This window comes from Leucoraja erinacea, chromosome 6 (assembly GCF_028641065.1).
Source record: "Leucoraja erinacea ecotype New England chromosome 6, Leri_hhj_1, whole genome shotgun sequence".
NCBI lineage: Eukaryota > Metazoa > Chordata > Chondrichthyes > Rajiformes > Rajidae > Leucoraja > Leucoraja erinaceus.
In genome coordinates, this window is record NC_073382.1 from 7,202,714 (window position 1) to 7,220,993 (window position 18,280).

Below are 18,280 nucleotides of genomic sequence, written 5' to 3' on the forward strand. Positions count from 1 at the left end.
CCCCCCCCCCCCCCCCCCCGCCAGAGGTTACATTCTGATACAGCAGATGGCACTCTCATGCTTCAGGGAAGTCGATTGCGACCATAATGTAGAGTTTTCCATTGACGATTTCCGTCTGGCATTTATTTTGAGGTCAGCAAAATTACATGGAAATTTCTTTTTAAAAGTTCATGCACTAGTGTGGCCTTATTTTGGTAATTGTGGCCCTTGTGGTACGTGCGATCACACGGACGGGTCAGTGGGCAGGGTTCTGGCTGTTGTCTATTTTGGAATCTAACGGACTCCTTTTTTTTAATCAATGCAATGAATCTAATAATACAAAATAATTATTGATTTTTCTTTTTTGCCGTGCGTTATGATTTAGAATGTTTAAAGAGAGAAAAAAAAATCACAGTGGATCGATTAATAGTTATTGTTCATGAAGTCAACAAGTAGGAAGCGAGGGTTCGACATCAATAGGAAATGAGGCCTGCTACAGGAAGTGGACTCGTTCCCCCATCCAACTGTGTTCATTAGAGACTGCAGAGGCAAAGGGCACAAAGAGAAACATGTTTTAGCAGCACTGATAATATCTCAAGAGATGGCAATCAGAAGACGCGTAGACGTCGGGTAGACGCACAGAGTCTCTTGCCCAGAGTAGGGGAATCGAGAACCAGAGGACATAGTTTAAGGTGAAGGGGAAAAGATTTATTAGGAATTTGAAGAGTAACTTCTTCATACAAAGGGTGGTGGGTGTATGGGACGTGCTGCCAGAGGGTAGTGGTGGAGGTAGATACGACAGTGGCAGGGAGTATATTGTTGAGGCAGGGACTATTGCAACGTTTAAGAAACAACTAGGCGGGTACATGGTTGGGTCAGATTGAGAGCGATATGGGCCAAACGCAGGCAGGTGGGACGAGTGTAGATAGGACATGTCAGTCGGTGTGGGCAAATAGGGCCATAGTGCCTACTTCCACGCTGTACGACTATGACTCAAGAAGGCCACCAATTATTAACCCTGATTTCCCTCAAGGCCCAACCTGATTCCTGCTAGTCCTAACTTCCCCCTCCCACCATTCTCCACAGTTTCCTCCCTGCAGACTCAATAATGAGCATCCACTGGAGCCTCTGCATTCCTATCTTAATATATACTTCCTCCAAAATGATGTTTTCCAGCCCCTCCCTTCTCTGTGCCCAAGCATTTACTGGTTCTCCAAATGACCGTTCTCCATTCAGTCCCACCTCTGCTCTCCACCTGGATTCACACACCCACTGTTCATTCAATCCACCTCTGATGTACAATTGGGCTCCATGCTCTCCATTCAAAGTTACTTTTTCCTTGCCTGCTCCCACATCAAAATCTACTGCACACCGACCACACTCCCCATCCCCACAAACTCCCCATCCACTCCCACTCCCCATCCACTCCCACCTCCACTCCCCATCCCCACCTACCCTCACTAGCCATCCACACCTATCGCCAGTCCCCATTCACACCCACTCCCCATCCTCACCCACACTCTCCCCATCCACTCCCACTTCCCACTCCACTCCCACTCCCCATCCACTCCCACTCCCCATCCACACCCACCTCCATTCCCCATCCCCACCTACCCTCACTAGCCATCCACACCTATCGTCAGTCCCCATCCACACCCACCCCGCTCTCCATCCACATTTACCCTAACTACCCATCCAAATGTTCTCCCACACTCCATCCAAACATACACACTCCCCATCCACACCTCCCCTATACCTACCAAACCTACCCCCATTCCCTAGCCACACCTACCACCACAAGCCTTCCCCCACCACCCATTCAAACTTACTCCCCATTCAGATTCCTCACCTTTCCATCCAACCCACCCCATTCCTCACCCATTCTGCATTCAGATTCTCCTCTGCTCTCCAAAGGGACACTGCCCTCCACCTAGACTCCCTGTGATTTACTTACAGATATTCCAATGCGCTTTACCTTCCCCTGATTCTGCTATTTTGTCTTGATTTGCTTGTCCCTGCTCGTTGATAGCGACACTCACACTCACACTGGTGATGAGATTCGGCTTCATTCGGAGTTGCTGGGGTTTTCCTAAAGCTACTGTGTGTGATCTTTACCCATGTTACTCCCCGTTTCCCCTCAGTTTCCATGAAGCCACAACCAAGGAAGTAAAGCTCTCACAACATCCAAAAACACATGTATCCATTTGGTAGACAAAAGTGCTGGAGAAACTCAGCGGGTGCAGCAGCATGTATGGAGCGAAGGGAATAGGCAATGTTTCGGGCCGAAACCCTTCTTCAGAATCCGTTTGTATCTAGTTGGTTTCCATATGTTACCAAAATGCACCAAATGCTTAAAATAATAATCGAATAGTGAAAGGCTTGGATTGAGTGGATGTGGAGAGGATGTTTCCACTAGTGGGAGAGCCTCGGAACAGGGTGCTTAGCCTCAGAATAAAAGGACATACCTTGAGAAAGGAGATGAGCAGGAATTTCTTTAATCAGCGGGTGGTGAATCTGTGGAATTGATTGCCATAGAAGACTGCAGAGGCCAAGACAGTAGATATTTTTAAGGTGGAGATTGATCGGTTCTTGATTAGTACGGGTGTTAGGGATTATGGGGAGAAGGCAGGAGAATGGGGTTGAGAGGGAAAGATAGATCAGCCATCATTTAATAGAGCAGTGAGCCAATCTGCTCCTTTAACTTACGAACTTATAATAATGCATACATTGTACAAATCTATTCAAGGAGATCATATAGCAGGCAATTTCTAACACGAAAGGTTCTTATTTACTTCTGAAAAAGATGTGGACACATCTGGATTCTCAATTAACTACACAGATATAATTCACACGCTTCCGACACAGCTATAATCCATCTCCAGATTTTCTCACTAACACAACCGCAGCATTTGAAGAGTCAGCCACAGTGCCTTTAACTGCAACATTTCCAGAGCTTGGATGATGCAATATGTAAGGTGCAGCCCGAGCTCCAGCTTTAGAAATGCATCCTCTGACTCAGGCTACTGATTTGGCAGCAGAGCTCAGGATTCTGTTTAATTAGACAATTGCTACCCTGCAGTCATTCTGCTTTGTCAGTTGCTTGGTCCTCTTTGACTGGTGCCTTTCCTAACTAATTCACTGTTCTATTTGCTCTGTGTGTGTGTGTGTGTGTGCATGTAAACATTCATCGTACCATTGAACCAAGACCTTGCTCAGTCAGATGCATGTAATAGCTGGTTGTGTTCTCATGTTAAAAGAATTCATGATCGGACATATTCCACAACCAGACTTGAAGCGAAAGCAAGTCATCCTCAACCCTGGAGGAGTGCCTCAGAGAGAATTATGTGTATTGAATTAATCTGCTTTATATTATTTAATTTGCAAGTATATTCCAGGTAGCATGTATTCCCCAGGTTACAAACACTCGAATTACAGTCCCGTAAATACAAACAAGCGTTTGAGGAGCCAGTTGGATGGATTTTCCGGTGGCTATGGTGTGGCAGACATCTACGGAAGTGAGGAATATTGGTTCACAGCAACAATTGAATGGTTGAGGCTCTGAAGAAGATTCTCGATCCTAAACCTCAACCATTCTTTCTCTCCAGAGATGCTGCCTGTCCCGTTGAGCTACTCCAGCATTTTGTGTCTATCTTTAACTGAATCGTTGAGTTAAACGCCCTGGTTTAACTACACGCTGGCCTTGGGTGGCCTGTGTTTTTATTTAAAGATATTGTCAAGTCTGTCCAAACCAAGCAATGTCTGCAAAGGGCGCTCAGCATTGTCAAGGACTGCTCTCACTCCAGCCACAGTCAGTTTACCCTCCTACCATCCGGGAGGCGCTACAGGTCTCTCCGTTGCTGGACCAGCAGGTCCAGGAACAGCTTCTTCCCTGCGGCTGTTACATTACTTAACTCTGTACCTTGGTGATTGCCAGTCACACCCCCCCCCCCTCCCCCGACACTCCTTCCCCCAGAAAAATTGCACTACTGCTACTGTATGTACGTATATATATTTATTGCTCATTATTCTATGTTCGCTCTTCTGGGTGAGATGCTAACTGCATTTCGTTGCCTCTGTACTGTACACTGCACAATGACAATATAGATTGAATCTGAATCTGAAGTGGCTGAGTCTTCGACTGGCAAACTGTTCAGATTACGAACACAACTCCGAAACTAAACCCTAAAGTCAACTTGGTGGGGGGGATGTATTTTGTAATTTCTTCGGGTTTTTCTTGCGGATACTCCACCCTTCCCATCAGGTTAATGTTTCTAGGTTAATGTTCAAGTCCTACAGATCAGGAACAATGTGAGATTCATCCTTATCTCTGCAGGTATTGGTCTCCTCGCCAATACCTGCATTGCCCTCACTTTCAGTCAATGGTTTTCCCACCTCTGGGTTTTATCTAGGATGATTTTTTCACAGTTAATCCTTTTTTCATAATGATACCATCAAATGTTTACTAAAAATCGTAGTACAGTGTATCAGAACCTCACAGGGGTTACTTGGGTTGGCATTTCCCCAGAAACATGAAGAGGGTTAGTCCGATATAATCTGCCCTGTTTGAACACAAAATGCTGGAGTAACTCAGTGGAACAGGCAGCATCTCTGTAAAGAAGGAATTGGAGACGTTTCGGGTCGAGAACTTTCTTCGTCTCGACGGGAAACATCGCCCGTTCCTTCTATCCAGAAATGCTGCCAATCCCGCAGAGTTACTCCAGCATTTAGTGTCTATCTTTGAAGTAAACCAACATCTGCAGTTCCTTCCTACACTGCTCTGTTTAAACCCAGGTTAACTCCTTCCTAGTTACTAGTTAAGGTGTTCAATTCCAATTATCAAACAATAGTTGCAGAGCCACATAAAATATCACAACCATTGACCAAAATCTTGCACAGACATAGGTTTTAAGGAACGTCTTAAAGGGGAAGAGAAATAGAGGATTTGGTAAGTTTAGGGAGGAAGTTCCATTGAATAGAGATTTGGTATCGGAAGATACAGGGGCCAGTGTTGTAAAACATGAAAATCATAATCCTTATAGTCCAGAATCTCAGCAGCACATGTTACTCAGCTTGTTGTCATTTTTTCGTTTAGTTTAGTTTAGAGATACAGCACAGAAACAGGCCCTTCGGCCCACCGAATCCACGCTGATCAGTGATCCCCGCACACTAACACTATCCAGCGCACACTAGAGGAAATTTACAATTTAACCAAAGCCAATTAGCCTACAAACCTGTATGTCTTTGGAGTGTGGGAGCAAACTGGAGCGCCCGGTGAAACCCATACAGGTCGCGGGGAGAACGTACAAACTCCATACAGACAGCACTGCAGTCAGGATCGAACCTGGGTCTCTGGTGCTGTAAGGCAGCAACTCTACCCAGCGCCACCGTGCCACCATAATTTGTGGAGATAAGAACTTAATTTTACCTATTACCACTACTCCCTTGCTGTTAACAGTGAATACTAAACATCAATACATTGTAACGTTTTTATTATTAGATGCAGCACATTCCACTTGACAATTAAATGTCTTCTTTGTATTATTAAAAAGGGTCCTGGAATGGCCCAACAGCCAGACTGCCTTTGTCAGAGGAGGGGGGAGAGGAGGGTAGGAGAGAGGGGGGGGGGGGGGGGGGGAGGGAGAGGAGGGAGGGAGAGGAGGGGAGGGAAGAGGTTGGGTTGGGGGGGGGGGGGGAGAGAGAGCAGTGGGGAGTGGGGAGTGGGCAGCGAGGAGGGGGGGGGGGGGGGGGGTGATGACAATTGCAGCGCAAGCAAGACAACGCAGACTTCAAAGTTTGTCAGATTTTTGAGAATTTCATTAATAACTCGAGAAATAAAGCAAGAAATTTTCAGATGTGATTTTGGACTCCAGGGGGGAAATCTCTACCAGAATATGTAAAAAAAAAATGACCATTAGGGGAGGAGAGAGAGGGGGAGAGAGAGAGTAGGATGATAGAGGAGAGGAGAGAGTGGCGAGGAGAGAGAGAGGGGGAAAAGAGGGGAGAGAAAGGGGGGGAGAGAGAGTGGGGGGCAAGAAAGGGGGGAGAGAGAGAGAGGGGGAAGAGAGGGGGGAGAGGACAGAGGGGAGGAGGGGGGTAGAGGAGGGAGAGGGAGAGAGGGGGGAGAGAGGGGGGAGAGAGAGGGGATAGAGAGGGGGGGGGAGAGAGTAGGGGGGGCAGGCCGAGCTGAGGGGGGGGAGAGAGAGATGGGAGGGGAGAGATAGGAGGGGGAGAGAGGGGAGGGGGACAGAGGGGAGGGGGAGAGACCCGAGCCGAGGCTCGAGCGAGTGGGTTTCGAAGAGGACCGGTTGGGCCGACGCAGTCTTCAGTCGACAGGGCCACTTTTGAACAATGGCGGGAGGAGGGAGGGGTGGGAGATTACATCAGTCACAGCGCAAGCAGACTACAGGTAGGCAGATCCATTGTCTCATCATCAGCACAAAACATGCATTTTGATTTTAAAGTTTGATCAGAGTTGTGAACATTTTTATTAATAACTCAAGAAATAAAGCACAACATTTTCAGTGAAGCCAATTTCGGACTCCAGGGGATAAATCTCTACCAGAATATGTAAACAATTTCTCGTTCACGCGTCGTTATTTCGAGAAGATGTGAAAACACACAAACAAATAAATAAATAAACACACACACACACACACATCCAAGATCAGTTTTATAGTTCTAAGGATATGATTGAATCAAAATCAAGAATTATAAATTCACATTTCAAAAATGGTTTCACAATTCAGTGGTACTGATTTTCAGTATTCCACACTGATATTTGAGAATACATGAGGTTGCATGCAAAATACTGATTTTCAAAAATCCAGTTTCTGTATCGTAGGTTCTATTGCATTTTTGTGAGAAATATCGATTTCCCCAACAAAATACTGATTTTCAGCCATCTAAATGCTCGGTGAAACTTGGCAGCTCTGCAATTATTCACAATCACATTGTGTTTGAGAATTCAAAATGTGATTTGTGATCTTGTTTATGAGTCATCATGGAATCAGTGGTGAATCTCTGGAACTCTCTGCCACAGAGGGTAGTTGAGGCCAGTTCATTGGCTATATTTAAGAGGGAGTTAGATGTGGCCCTTGTGGCTAAGGGGATCAGGGGGTATGGAGAGAAGGCAGGTACGGGATACTGAGTAGGATGATCAGCCATGATCATATTGAATGGCGGTGCAGGCTCGAAGGGCCGAATGGCCTACTCCTGCACCTAATTTCTATGTTTCTATGTTTCTATGGAACTAGAATTTGTTATAATAGTATGGCAGTAAAATAGGTTAGTTTGATAGCGATCATAGTAATGTAAATGCACCATTTAGTTTGACTTCAATTTTCATGATGGAAATTGAAGTTGAACTAAATGTTGTATTCACATCATTATTCCATGTTGAAATTGATTTGATGTGAAGTTGTTTGGTCAGGAGGACCATTAAAGGTGCAGTGCACACACTAACACAGTCGAACAGTAACAGGCAATCAAATCTACACACAAAACATTTTCTAAAAAAAGGTTTTCTTTACTGCAAAACGTACAGTATTTTATTTGCAGTTTTTGCATGCTTTATAACATTCTACATAACATTTTACAACAGTACAACTTGATTATTAAAACAAGGACAACTTCAATTCTTGATTTCAAAAAATGTATACAACAGTGATCCGAATCATCCCATTCCACCCACTCATTACTCTTGACTCAACCTAAATTATTTCAGAAATATTGGTCGTAAATTTGGTGCAAAAATGCTCCAAAATAAGGCTCAGAAGAGAGCACCAAAAACCCCAGAGCTCCCAGGGCCCTTAAGCGGGCCCTGGACCCAGCCGCGAGGGACTTCAAGCTTTGTACTCTTGAAGTTGGTTGCCCGCACATAATTTCACATACATTTTTTAAAATCCTGTCATGCCACCCCCTTTGTGAAAAGCTTCCGGGCCTGCAGGTGTTCACAGACATGTTAGTAAAACCTTTATAAACAATTGTCTGCCATACATCCTACACAAAAATATTATACCTTCTGTTTTATTTACACAGCCTGAGTAATAACTCTAGTTAAATGTCTCGCCCTGATGCTTTTCTCCCTTGCGTGTATACACAAAACACAATGATGTGAGCATTGTGAACTGGCTCAAGATAATTTGCATTGCAAATATATCTCATTGTTTTCCATTACATGATCAGCACATGATTTTGCCTAGTTTAGTTTTCCTCTTGAAACCACAACAGTGTTGAAGCTAAATATAATAACAAGGAACTGCAGATGCTGGTTTATTCCAAAGATAGACACAACGTGCTGGAGTAACTCAGCGGGTCAGGCAGCATCTCTGGAGAACATGGATATGTGACGTTTCAGGTTTGATTTGTAAGGACGTTCACCGGTTATGGGGAGAAGGCAAGAGAATGGGGTAGGGAGGGGTAGACAGATCAGCCATGATTGAATGGTGGAGTAGACTTCATGGGACAAATTGACTCATTCTGTTCCAAGAACTTTTGAACATATGAGAAGTTCCGACCAGAAATGTCACCCATCCATGTTCTCCGGGGATGTTATGCTGACATTTTAAGTCTATCTGTAGTGTGGAGGCTAATAATACTATCGTTATCAAAGCAGATCTTCCAGTTTTCACTTTTTATACTTTTTCTGATTCTCTTAAACATTCATTCTATTTGGGCTGCCAGATGGATAACTTGGGGAGTCCAAAAATGTGCATATCTGTCAAAGTGAACTTGAAATAGGCACAAAATGCTGCAATAGCTCAGCAGGACAGGCAGCATCTCTGGACATTTCGGGTCTAGATCCTTCTTCAGAGGTCACCAATCTTTCGTCACCCATTCCTTCTATCCAGAGATGCTACCTGTCCCGCTACTCCAGCATTTTGTTTCTGTCTTCGATGTAGAGCAGCATCTGCAGTTCCTTCCTACAAAAAGTGAACTTGAGCTGGCTTGTAAGGCTCTGTCAAGGTGATCCCATGCGTTTTCCCCTCTCTTCCTCCAGGGTATTGCCTTGCTACCTGTCAGAAGCATCCCCTGATACATCATTGCTGCAACAATGCTTTCAATTGATTTTCCATGGTTGATAGGTGCCCTATATTGATGGCATCCACACAGTATTAACTCAAAGGGAGAAGGTCAAGTTGGGGGAACAATTATTTAAGGCAGTTGTATTTATAGCAAAGCAATTTTACTGAAATGGGAAGTAAATGATTGTATTGTGTGAAATTGGGAATTAAATATGATGCAGATAGAGAATAAGCATCATCATCAGGGTGCCACAGTGGCGGAGTGGTAGTGTTGCTGCTTATAGCGCCAGGACTCAGGTTCGATCCGGACTACGGGTGCTGTTTGTACGGAGTTTGCACGTTCTCCCATGAACTGCGTGGGTTTTCACCGAGATCTTTGGTTTCTTCTCACACTCCAAAGACGTGCAGGATTGCAGGCTAATTGGCTTGGTATAAATGTAAATTGTCCCAAGTGTGTGTAGGATAGTGTTAATGTGCGGGGATCGCTGGTCAGTAAGGACTCAGTGGGTTTAGTTTAGTTTAGTTTAGCGATACAGCACAGAAACAGGCTGAGGGCCTGTTTCTGTGCTGTATCGCTAAACTAAACTAAACTAAACTAAAATTAACTCAGGATCACAAAATCAGGAAGTTGTATTTTGTTTTTGAAAATCTGAGTCTCAAAGTGGTAGTTGAAGTGAATAAATGAAATGAATATTTAGTTGGGCTCCAGAGAGCTAATTACACGAAACACCAGTGCTCAATGTTCAGGAAGATGCCCCGAATAAGTTACACAAGTTCTGCTTTCAATATGAGGTGTCAAATCACCTCTTTTGTTTTTGGTTAAGTGAATTACTGGGAAATTCCTGTGGTAGAAGTGCTCAATGCACAAGGGAGACCTTCAAGAGCTGGAAGAAGTCCAACGAAGAGCCACAGATTAGTCCATTGGGGTGAATCATGCTGTAAGATTGGGCAAGTGGGACAAGTGTAGCTGGGACAATGTTGACCGGTGTGGGCGAGTTGGGCCGTAGGGCCTGTTTCCACACTGTATCGCTCTATTACACTATGACTCAACTTTGCCTCATGGTACCAAATGGCGCCAAACAAGGTGGCGCCTTCATGTGTATTATATGCAAAACGAATGTCACTGTGCTGTTGCATATATGACAAACAATATAACTTTGAACCATATTGGTCAAAGAATAAAGGTGAAAACATAATCGATGTCATGTTGCTCTGGTATAAATTGTGTAAGCATGTGAAATGGCATGTCTTGTACTATGAATAGCGATATGTAAATATATTGTATATTTGTAAATGTTATGAATAAAGTATACATCAGGAGGTGCAACTCCAGAGCCAATAAGATCATGGGAGACCCCTTCCACCCCTGCAACGGACTGTTCCAGCTGCTACGGTCAGGCAAACGCCTCCGTTGCCATGCTGTGAGAACGGAGAGGATGAGAAGGAGTTTCTTCCCAGAGGCCATTCGGACTGTAAACTCCTATCTCACCAGGGACTAACTTTACTGTACCACTCTACTGCTTTTTTTTAAATTGCTGTTTTTTTCCCTTTTTCCTCCCGCCCACAATATTTAAAAGAATATGTGATTCTGTTCCATTCTGTTTGTAGTTTGTTTGGTTGTTTGTTTGTTGTCTTTTTGTACAAAGTCCGCGAGCATTGCCACTTTTCATTTCACTGCACATCTCGTATGTGTATGAGACGAATAAACTTGACTTGACTTGATATAAAGCATAAAATGTATCCTTACTGCACTGCCCATTCAGTTTATTTTATTGTCATGTGCACCGACCAAGGTACAGTGAAAAGCTTTTGTTGCGTGCTATATGTCAGGGAACAGGTGTCACCACATCAACTAACCTGCTACATTCCATTCTCTTGTAAACTGCATGAAACTCTCAATATCAGGGCCACAAAGTTCAAAGAATAATTTGTGAAATAACCTGGGAATTCTGATACATGTGGGAGAGTCTAGAACCAGAGGTCATAGCTTCAGAACAAAAGGACGTAGCTTTAGAAAGAAGATGAGGAGGAATTTCTTTAGTCGGTGGGTGGTGAATCTGTGGAATTCATTGCCACTGACGGCTGTGGAGGCCAAGTCAAAGGATATTTTTAAGGTGGAGATTGATAGATTCTTGATCAGTACGGGTGTCAGGGGTTATGGGGAGAAGGCAGGAGAATGGGGTTGAGAGGGAAAGATAGATCAGCCATGATTGAATGATGGAGTAGACTTGATGGGCCACATGGCCTATTTCTGCTCCTATAACTAATGAACATGAATAATTGTGCAAAACACCCAACAGAACAGCCAGATAAAAACATTACCTTCAATTTCAATGGAGGCAGAAGATCAATCACAAAAGTGCATAAATTTACTGATACCAATCAGCATGCTTTTTCAATCTTTTAGAATACTCTTCCAAATAACGAATACAGGTAGAAATGTTGTTAAATACATAACAATAACTATTTTTAATAATAATTTAACATACAGCTAACAAGTTATATAACATTGGATGATCAGCCATGATCATATTGAATGGCGGTGCAGGCTCGAAGGGCCGAATGGCCTACTCCTGCACCTAATTTCTATGTTTCTATCCATGAGAATTTGCAAGAGAATCCCCAAAAAGTCATAGCCTGGAGTTCAAACATATGTTAATTCAAGTTTAAACAAATTATTTGCCATTTTCTGCATCAGCCTTTCTATTTTCAGTCCTTTCATGTTTTGAATGTTACCATTGAGATAACTATCTTCTATGGTCATGCAAATAGCAGATTATCGGCTGTTTTCCATCACTGTAGCATGATTTATGAGAACTTTACAATTCAGGTAAGTCCCATACAATATCATTCCTTCACAGTTGACTTTAGAGTAGTTCTACTTTGACATCCATCCAAGAGGCCAGTCAGGGGGTCAACTTAAACTTTAATCTGAAAGAGAGCACCTCTTCCAGTGTGGCACTTGCTCAGAAATCCACTAAAATGCCACATTGACCACAATTGGGAATAAATATCAGGAAGATATTCACTTTAATCTGAGCAAAACCTTCAGCATTAGGTACTTTAATTATCCTAGATATCTCAGCGCCTCTTCATAGGCAATGTAATGAAACACTCAGATAGTAAATTTCAAAATTGTACTGATATTTTAGATCTTAAGTCAGGAGTGCTACCAGCTGACCCACAGCTGGCTTTAAGGGAAATGTCATTTGTGATCATGTACCTGTTTTTTTGTTGTTCTTGTCATTGAAGCTACAAGGGGTCACATTAAAGGTGTTGGGTGCAGTTGAAGCCTTGATCACTAATACAGAGCATGCACTTGCTACCCTGGCAATGGAACAAGTCAATAGTTAAGGTGGAGGTGCAAGTCAAGTCAAGTCAAGTTATTCGTCACATACACATACGAGATGTGCAGTGAAATGAAAAGTGGCAATGCTCACGGATTGTGCAAAAAAAAAAAAAAACAAACAAACAAACAAACTACAAACAGAATCACATATTACATATTACATATTTGTGGGAGGAAAGAAAAAGGAAAAAAAAGCAATTTTTAAAAAAACAGTAAAATGGTAGAGTAAAGTTAGTCCCTGGTGAGATAGGAGTTTACAGTCCTAATGGCCTCTGGGAAGAAACTCCTTCTCATCCTCTCCGTTCTCACAGCATGGCAACGGAGGCGTTTGCCTGACCGTAGCAGCTGGAACAGTCCATTGCTGGGGTGGAAGGGGTCTCCCATGATCTTATTGGCTCTGGAGTTACACCTTCTGATGTATAGTTGCAAGACCCAGTTTCATTGCCTATCCCTAATTGGCCATGGAATGGTGCTGATGATGTGTCTATTTGAACCACCGCGGTGTGTGGTAACTGTAAATGACTATTGCAGTTGACTGTATATTTGCAAATCAAAATAATGCATGACGTGAAAAAACGGACTCACATTTACGTCTCACGTTTCATGATCCCAAGATCACTCAAAACAAGTTATGAAACTAAAATGAAACGCATTTTCACCTTTTTAATATTGGAACCGAGGCAGCCAGCCTGTGCACAGTAATCGTCTGAAAATAGCAATGTATAAGTAATCTATTGTTTAAGAAGGAACTGCAGATGCTGGAAATTCGAAGGTAGACAAAAATGCTGGAGAAACTCAGTGGGTGAGGCAGCATCTATGGAGCGAAGGAAATAGGCAACGTTTCGGGCCGAAACCCTTCCTCAGACTGATGTGAGGGTGGGGGGGGGGGGGAGGATCAAGAAAGGAAGAGGTGGAGCCAGTGGGCTGAGAAGGGGAGGAGAAAGTAGGGACTACCTGAAATTAGAGAAGTCAATGTTCAAACCGCTGAGGTGCAAACCGCCCAAGCGAAATATGAGGTAATCTACTGTGATGACATATCAATGAAAATACAATTTCCAGACGACCATAGAATAGTGTTTGAGATATTTTACATTCCTCCAAGAAACCAGCCAGGGCCTCAGTGATTTAAACTTTTATCTGCAGGTGTGACGTTTTCTCAGTAAAGCATTAGAATGCCAACGTAAACATTTGTATTCAGGCTCCAGAGAATTAGACTGAATCCACAGCCTTCACATTCAGAAACAAGGGTGTTACCTATTGAACCTTAGTCAACTTGGAGGGGAGCTTGATAGTGAATAGAAACAAAGAAAGATAGCAAATAGGTGCAGGAGTAGGCCATTCGGCCCTTCGAGCCTGCACCGCCATTCAATATGATCATGGCTGATCATCCAACTCAGTATCCTGTACCTGCCTTCTCTCCATACTCCCTGATCCCTTGAGCCACAAGGGTCACATCTAACTCCCTCTTAAATATAGCCAATGAACTGGCCTCAAATACCTTCTGTGGCAGAGAGTTTCAGAGATTCACCACTCTCTGTGTGAAAATTGTTTTTCTCATCTCGGTCCTAAAGGATTTCCCCTTTATCTTTAAACTGTGACTCTTTGTCCTGGACTTCCCCAACATCGGGAACAATCTTCCTGCATCTAGCCTGTCCAACCCCTTAAGAATTTTGTAAGTTCTAAGAATCTAAGCATCTGCTGGCCATGTTTCTCTTGATGATAGAGGAGGTAGAGTTTGAAGGCTCTGTTGAAGAACCTTGGTACATTGATAGTTGTAGATGGTGCAGTTGGCTACGCCCAACATGCATCAGTGTTCGGTAGGATAACAATCAAACAAAATCCTGTTGGATTTGCAGCTTGATGTTGGAGCTCGTGTAGGCAAGTGTGGAGTTAGATCACCTACTGCAGTTATGTGGTGAAGGAAACCTTGTCATGCATAATATCGTTATGAATGGACCATTACTACACCAACATCAGTGATTCAACTAGAGTCCAGAAAATGCTGGAGTAACTTCAGGCCTTTCTGAAGTTTCTGCTGAGTTACTCCACCATTTTATTTCTATCTTCAGTGTGAACCAGCATCTGCAGTTCCTTCCTCCAACCTGCTCAGTCAACAAAGTATTGATGTAGCTGGCATCATTAATTAAGTTTCTGGTCAGTGCTGAGCTCCAGGGAGTCAACGATGGTAATGCCTTTGATAGTCAATGAGTGGTAATTAATTACTTTATTTGGACACAATCATTTACTGGCTCTCCCGTGACATTGGTGTTAGTGTCTACTGATAAGCCCTGCCTGAACATTATCCAGATCTTTCACTTGATCTACAAGGAGAAGAGTTCCAACTAGGACTGAATGCTCTGCAATCAACAGTGTGCATCTGATCTAATGCAGGGAAGTTCATTCTGAAAGCTTGCCATGTTTAGGCATGTTTGTTACTGTTGACATGGTTGGAAACCCTGGAGATGGAACAAGTTCCTGCACTATGCACTCATGGCAGACATTTTAAGACACACTCGGGTTACAGTACAAATCATTGACTTGTTGGAATCATGATGACACTGTTTTAAGCATCAGCAGTTGCAGCTCCCAGATCACCACCCTAAGCAACTCTTGCTACAATGTACTGGGACTATGGACAGTGAGGAGGGTTGTCATAGGATACAGCCACATGATAGATCAGTTGGAAATTTGGGCAAAGAAATGGCAGGTGGAGTTTAAGCTTGACAAGTGTGAGGCGATGCATTTTTGCAAGGTCAACTGCATGAGGAAAACACAAAGTAAATGGCAGGACCCTGAAGAGCACAGATGTACAGGTAGAAATTGCAATGCAAGCTCCCTGAAAATTGCAGCAGATGAATGGGATGGCAAAGAAGGCATAAGGCATTCACTTGCCTTCATTTGTTGGGGCACTGAGAATAAAAGGTGGAAGGTCATGCTGCAACTGTTGAAAATGTGGTTAAGCCGCATGTGGAGTATTGTTTACATTTCTAGTCACTGCAGGTAGGCGCGGCTACGGAGGCGTTGAAGAGGGTGGAGAAGAGATTCACCAGGAACGCTGTTTAGATTGGAGTTTATTAGCTACAAGGGGAAGTTGGAGAAACTTGGATTGTTTTCTCTGGCGCATCAGAGGCTGAGGCCCCATCTGATATAACATGATGAGAGACATAAATAAGGTAGATGGTCAGAGTTCTTTTCCAAAGATGGAAATGTCAAACACTAGAAGGTATTGGTTTAAGGTGTGAAAGGGAATGTTTGAGGGAGATGAGCAAGGTGAGTATTTGTACATATAGAGGAATGTGCTGCCAGGAGGAGAGGTGGATGAATGAGATACGATAACAACATTTAAGACTCATTTAGACAGACAGGCAAGGAATAGAGGGATACTGATCATGTGCAGACAGATGGAATTAGTTTGGATTGGCATCATGGTCAGCACATGCGGGGGATACCGTACTTCAGCCGCTTCCTGGTGAGGACGCGACTATTATTCGAGTCGCGTATTTTTGTCCCCCCCCCCCCCCCCCCCCCCTTGGCCAACAGCGGCCTACCTGCCTGGATTGGCGCGGCCTTTCCTGCCGGGATCGACCGGAGCTCCAGCAGCGGCGGGACAGCGCTGAAACATCGCGGGGCTGGCGATGCCTTACCGGGGGTCGCCGTCTGGAGCCCGGAGTGCCGGACCTGCTGCCGACATCATGGAGCTGCGGTTTGCAGAGCTCCCAACGCGGGCGGCGCTGATGGACAGCGCGGGGTCCTGCGACTCTGCCCGGCTCGACCTGTGGACTCAGGAGCTGCAGACTCTGGCTGCGGGAGGCGGCTGATCAGGAGGTCCGGGCCGCTGAGGAGGAGGCTGCTCACCGTCGGGGTTCGGCGTCGGCGTTGCACCAGCCCGGCGTGAGGGCCTGAACATCGGGCCACCTGGGGCGGCGACTGCGGGTGCTCGGAAGGCCCCGACCACGGATGAACACGGAGGGGAGGCTGGCTGGACTATGGTGCCATCCTCACCTGGGTGCCATTTATGTTATGTTGTGTCGTGGACTTTATGTGTTTGTGCTTTTTTTAAATTTTTTAATTCAATTTCAATTTTATTTTTAATATGTTTTATTATTTATTTATTATTTATTTTTATTATTTTTCTTGTGATTTTTTTTAATGATACTGCCTGTAAGGGAAATTCATTTCGTTGTCTCAAATTGAGACAATGACAATAAATTTGAATACAATACAATACAATACACATACATGGTGGGCCAAAGAACCTGTTCCTGTACTGCACTATTCCATGTTCCATGTTTCCTTGCAAATGATGTTACATTCTGTAATCCGGGAAGCAAAGTACCTACATCTTAAACAAGTAGATTCATGTTTAGGTATTTTTGTCACTGTTTGCATGGATGGAACTGAACAAGAATTCTTGGCTAACATTTTGAAGGTAATTTCCTTAATGATATGCTCAGCCGAAACTACAAATGTCATAATGATTGGAATCTTAATGACACTTTAGTTTGAACATTGAGAAAATTCCAGCTGGAATCTCTCACATTTCTTGTTCATCCACTCTTCCTTATAAGTAATAGATCTGTAAAAGACGTCAAACTAAACCAGAAGGAGCAGTTACCTGCCATATTTCACTGGGAGAAGAAGAGGAGATGTTTCTTTAGAGCTTCCCTCTACCATCAAGATTACACAGTGGCGGTGGTACAGCCAAAGGACTATGTATGGCCTTCACCAGATATATCTTCAGGTATTGCAAAAGGAACTTCAGAACAGAATCTCTGGCCTTGAGTCAGTCACAAATGCCTGCATTTTCAATTACAAAATTGCCATCGCTAATTTTCATAGGCATTTTTTTGCTTTTAGGCAGCAATTTTAGATGGATGCAAAGAAACAAAGTGAGAAAAGTGGCAGGAACTAGTCTTACTCTCTCTACCCTTCCACACAAGCAAACGGCTACTGATGGAATTGGCCAGAACCTTACAAGTGCTCAATTTTACCTTCCACTGCTATGAAAGGAAAGCAAGAAACAGACAGGGTGTAAAATAGGCATTTAAGAAAGAACTGCAGATGCTGGAAAATCGAAGGTACACAAAAATGCTGGAGAAACTCAGCGGGTGCAGCAGCATCTATGGAGCGAATGAAATAGGCAACGTTTCGGCCCGAAACGTATTTCCTTCGCTCCATGGATGCTGCTGCACCCGCTGAGTTTCTCCTGTAAAATAGGTAGTCAGTTTCCCGTCAAACAGCTCAACTTAATACTGCCTCCAAAGATCTTTTGCCCTCTTTAAAAACAGGATTGAGGTAAAATTGTATCTCTATATATTTATGCCAAATGAATGAAATAAATTGGCCTTGTTTGGATATAATTCGGACCCACTGGCACCCAAATCTGTATATTTTTCTTTGCGTGTGGTTATAGTTGCTATTTATAAGATGGGCACCTTTAGTGTGTATATATATAGTGTATATTTTCACTGGAGTAAGCCATTACCCACTATTTATCCAATGGGAACAGTGAGTGCAGCTGGACTGTAGAACCAGCTTTTACCAAGAGACAAGGAGAACATTCAACCTCCGGAAGGATGGCAGCTAAGTGCCTGAGGCTGATTCCCAGCATGAGAACACTGGCCTATGAAGGACATCTGGAAAAACCGGAGTTAATTTCCAGAAGGTGATAGAGCATTCAACTTTCCGAAGTGTGCCCAATGCTAACCGCTGCGGAAAAGGTTCGTCTGGAGAAATACATCCGGGCAAGTGAAAACAATGGGCAGAACTTCAAACAGCAGAAGGAACTAGAACTAGTTGAAAGCAGGAGAATGGGGTTGAGAGTGAAAGATAGATCAGCCCTGATTGAGTTGCGAAGTAGACTCGATGGGCCAAATGGTCTAATTCTGCTCCTATTACATGAACTTATGACTAAACAGCAGTAGAATAA